Here is a 4,923-nt window from a genome sequence, read left to right on the forward strand (position 1 = left end):
CCTGTAGGAACCAGGACATTAAACTTACATCCAGCTGGAGGTCTTCACCAGGAAAAGAAGGTTCTGACTTATTTAAAAGGTCAGTGCTTTTACAATTTACGAGTTACTCAGATAGAAAATTAAAAAAAAATCTCATAACATGCTGCTCTAGATTAAATTAGCCTCAGACTGTCCCACAAAATCTGTAAAAAAAGTGAAAATCTGTAGTAAAAATACCAGAAATATAATAATAAAAATACAACATTCAAAAACTGCTAAAATTAAAAAAATAATTGTAAATGTCTGTAAAATATCGGATATTAAAACATCACATTGACTATAAATACAAAAAGAAATAAAAATTTCGAAGTGGCAAGCCACAACTGTAAATATTGTAAAAAATATTAATTGTTAAATTAAATGTAATTATTTTACAGTGTGTGGGACATAAAATTACACCTTTTCACTGTTTAAATCAGAGGAAAGCATCATTATTTTACAGATATTTGCTATTGTTTGAAAAAGTATGTTAAAGATGAAAACATTTTTAAAAAATGTTACTTTACAGATTTTCCCTGCTTTTATGTTTTATTGGACGTTGCATGTTGATTATAAATGTAAAAATAATTCTTAAAAATTAGCAGGCCAAAACTGTAAATAACACTAGAATCTGCATTTTAAAAAAATCTGTGACTTTAGTAGTTTTCTATAATTCAATAAAACTGAAAAACAGGGAAAATCTGTAAACTAACATTTTTAATAAATATTCACAATGTTTTTTCATCTTTAGTAGACATCATTTTTTCATATAACTCCAAATATCTGGAAAACGATGATGCTTTTATCTAATTTAAACAGTAAAATACTTTAATTTTATGTAAAAGAATGATTTACTCTCTGAAAAATACACATTTTTGTTGTCATTTACAGTTTTGGGCTGCTGAGCTTTTCTCTCTGCTCAGTGTCATTTATAGTTTTACTGCCGGTAAAGGTGTTCAGGCCTCATCCTGAGCTGTGATTGGCTGCTTTCCAGTTACCTGCAGGGTGAAAATGACTCCGCTATCTGCAGGTTTTTGAATAAAATCTCACTTTCTGTCAGTGAAATCCTGTACCTCCAGTCCCAGCAGCTGTAATGACGTATAAAAGAGGAAACCTTTGCTGTCTGTATGTTGATTTTTACATGTTAATTATTCATGAACACTGGATGGCTGCAGATGTCTGACATTAGCTCATCCTAATCTTAATTTCCTGGCTAACAGTAAGTTAAAGTTTCTCTTCTGTGTCTTCGTTCAGCCGGTATCAGACAGCAGACATGTCGATGAGCGCCGCCGACACCGAGGCCTTTACTTTTCATTCATTTGTCGTCTATTTGCAGCAAACAGCGGCGTTATTGTTGCCTTCCGTAGGCCTAATAAAAGCAGAACAAACACATTTATTGCACTGAGACCTTGAGACGCTTTCATTGGGTGCCAAAGTTTCAGTAAAAAATATTACAAAGGTAGGAAATGTTCCCGTCTAATGGATCCCAGGATGAAAACGGAGACGCAGCAAAACGTGTGAAGAGAAAGTAAAACCGAAAAACACTCCGAGATCCTCCAGAGTAAAACGGTCTGCGGTTAGTTACTGTCTGCAGAAGATTAGGTTTTATCTGCAGTAATGTTTAACAATAACAGTTCTGCCTTCAGACCGAGAATTCAGATTCAGACAGCAAGTCCATAGAGGAGGGTCCAGATTTATCACTTTTTAATGGACTTTTTCCATCATTTCTGAGCCTCAGAACTTCATCAGTCCAGCAGATAGAACCATGACATTTAGGAGGAGAAGCATCTGAGTTCTGGGAAAAACTGCAAATAAATAACTGAAAAAAGCTGGAAAATCATCCCAAAAAGAGACCGAATCACCAATAAAGGGCCAAAATGACCACAAAAAGACACAAAATCACCTCAAAAAGAGCCAAAACTAACCTGAACAGTTCAAATATGCCAGGAAAAACACCCAAAATCACTTCAAAAAGAGCCAAAACTAACCAGAACGGTTCAAATATGCCAGGAAAAACACACAAAATCACCTCAAAAAGAGCCAAAACTAACCAGAACAGTTCAAATATGCCAGGAAAAACACCAAAAAGCACCACTAAAAGTACCAAAACTACCACAAAACGAGTGAAATTGTGACAAAAACTCAAATTTGGCATAAAAAATATGTAAATTCATCACAAAACAACCAAAATTACCACAAACTACCTTGACAGATTCAAATATGCCAGGAAAAACACTCAAAATCACCAAAAAAAGACCACAAAACACAAAAACTGAAATTTGACGCAAAAAACTTGCGAGACTACCCCCAAAAGAGCCAAAATCACCCTGACACTTTCAGATATGGCAGCAAAAGCATGAAAAACCACCACAAAAATGTCGGAATTTACCATTAAAAGGACCACCATAATACAGTTGAAATTCTGACAAAATCTCAAATATGGCACAAAAAGCTTGTCAAACCACCAAAAAAAGAGCCAAAACTACCTTCAAAGGTTCAAATATATCAGGAAAAGCACCCAAAATCACCACAAAAAGGACCAAAATTACCACATACCAGGTGAATTTGTAACAATAGTCAAATTTAGCACTAAAATATCAACCAAATAGGACTAAAGTTCCTTTCTTACCTCCTCAGAACATCTTGTTCTTCATCTCCAGTAACTTCATCAATGATCAGAGTTCTACCTTCATACTGGGAATATTTCCAGAGTTCCAGGTCCTTGAAGTCCATAGAGGAGAACGTCTCCTGTAACGTCCCCTTCAGTCGTCGGTAGGTCTGCTCTAGAACTTTCTCCAGTTGTCGGTAGGTCTACTCTAGAACTTTCTCCAGTCGTCGGTAGGTCTGCTCTAGAACTTTCTCCAGTTGTCAGTAGGTCTACTCTAGAACTTTCTCCAGTCGTCGGTAGGGCTGCTCTAGAACTTTCTCCAGTCGTCGGTAGGTCTGCTCTAGAACTTTCTCCAGTCGTCGGTAGGTCTGCTCTAGAACTTTCTCCAGTTGTCGGTAGGTCTACTCTAGAACTTTCTCCTGTTGTCAGTAGGTCTGCTCTAGAACTTTCTCCAGTTGTCGGTAGGTCTGCTCTAGAACTTTCTCCAGTTGTCGGTAGGTCTGCTCTAGAACTTTCTCCAGTTGTCGGTAGGTCTGCTCTAGAACTTTCGTCAGTTGTCGGTAGGTCTAATCTAGAACTTTCTCCAGTTGTCGGTAGGTCTGCTCTAGAACTTTCTCCAGTCGTCGGTAGGTCTGCTCTAGAACTTTCTCCTGTTGTCAGTAGGTCTACTCTAGAACTTTCTCCAGTCGTCGGTAGGTCTGCTCTATAACTTTCTCCAGTTGTCGGTAGGTCTGCTCTAGAACTTTCTCCAGTTGTCGGTAGGTCTGCTCTAGAACTTTCTCCAGTTGTCGGTAGGTCTCCTCTAGAACTTTCGTCAGTTGTCGGTAGGTCTAATCTAGAACTTTCTCCAGTTGTCGGTAGGTCTGCTCTAGAACTTTCTCCAGTCGTCGGTAGGTCTGCTCTAGAACTTTCTCCTGTTGTCAGTAGGTCTACTCTAGAACTTTCTCCAGTCGTCGGTAGGTCTGCTCTAGAACTTTCTCCAGTTGTCGGTAGGTCTGCTCTAGAACTTTCTCCAGTTGTCGGTAGGTCTACTCTAGAACTTCCTCCAGTTGTCAGTAGGTCTACTCTAGAACTTTCTCCAGCTGTCGATAGGTCTGCTCTAGAACTTACTCTAGAACTTCCTCCAGTTGTCAGTAGGTCTACTCTAGAACTTCCTCCAGTTGTCGGCAGGTCTACTCTAGACCTTTTTCCAGCTGTTGGCAGGTCTACTCTAGAACTTTCTCCAGCTGTCGGTAGGTCTACTCTAGAACTTTCTCCAGGAGACGTTCTCCTCTATGGACTTCAAGGACCTGGAACTCTGGAAATATTCCCAGTATGAAGGTAGAACTCTGATTGTTGATAAAGTTCCTGGAGATGAAGAACCAGACGGTCTGAAGGTTTTTGTTTTTATTATCTTGTCTCTTGTAGCAGCAGAGCTCTTTAACTCTTTGTGTTTTTTTTGTCTCCAGTTCTGATATTTGTTCCTCAGAGATCCAGAATACAAGAATACACAGATCACATGTGACTTTATAATGTGTGTGTGTGTGTGTGTGTGTGTGTGTGTGTGTGTGTGTGTGTGCAGGGGATTGTGGGTAATATCTGGCCTTCCAGTGAACCATGTGGATCAGCTGCAGTGTTTCTGGGGGGAGGATTCGCATAATAAGAGAGAGAAATAAATAAAGAAAAGGAGCTCTGAGGGCTGGAGATGAGCAGAATATAGAGGAGGAGGAGACAAGGAAGGAAAACCAGGAAATATAACAAGGAGAAGGAACTTTAGAAAATTAAAGGAAAGGAAACAGTTCAAAGGAGGACAGAAGAGGATGGAGAAGATTAGAGGAGGAGGAGATAAGGGAATATGACAGGAGAGGAAACAGGGAGATGAATTAAGGAGAGAAATTAGAGGAAAGACAACAAACTGAGGAGGAGGTCAGAGGAGGATGGAGAAAGATGGAGGAGGATGGAGGAGGTGGAAAGACCTCATTCTCATCCTCCACCTTCAGTATGTTCTGTCTCCTTCCTCCTCCAGATGAAGGAAGGTTCAGGTTCAGGTGTAGACCAGCAGAGCTTCATGGAGGTTCTGATGGAGGATGGTTCAGAGCTCCAGTAGGAGGCGCTGTGGGTTAGACCCTTCCCTGATTAGTATTAAAACCAAAACTATAAATAATATCTCTGTTATTTATGTATCTTCTTCTTTTAAACACGTTTCCTTTTTTAGAGTATTTTCTGTTTTTACCGTTTAACATTTATTTCCTGTTGCTGTGGTTTAATCAGAAGGTGCTTTGGTATAAATGTCTTTCTGCTCCTTTCTACTTCTCTTC

General features: G+C 39.2%; 1 long non-coding RNA gene across 1 annotated transcript; it reads left to right on the forward strand.

The window, feature by feature from the left end:
• The first annotated feature begins 2,772 nt into the window (after positions 1-2,772).
• On the forward strand, positions 2,773-3,656 carry LOC127530842 (uncharacterized). The gene is made up of 4 exons (XR_007937546.1): positions 2,773-2,893; positions 3,026-3,157; positions 3,356-3,421; positions 3,587-3,656. It is a non-coding gene; the product is annotated as an uncharacterized LOC127530842 (long non-coding RNA).
• Positions 3,657-4,923: the final 1,267 nt, after the last annotated feature.

This window comes from Acanthochromis polyacanthus, chromosome 18 (assembly GCF_021347895.1).
Source record: "Acanthochromis polyacanthus isolate Apoly-LR-REF ecotype Palm Island chromosome 18, KAUST_Apoly_ChrSc, whole genome shotgun sequence".
Classification (NCBI taxonomy): Eukaryota; Metazoa; Chordata; class Actinopteri; family Pomacentridae; genus Acanthochromis; species Acanthochromis polyacanthus.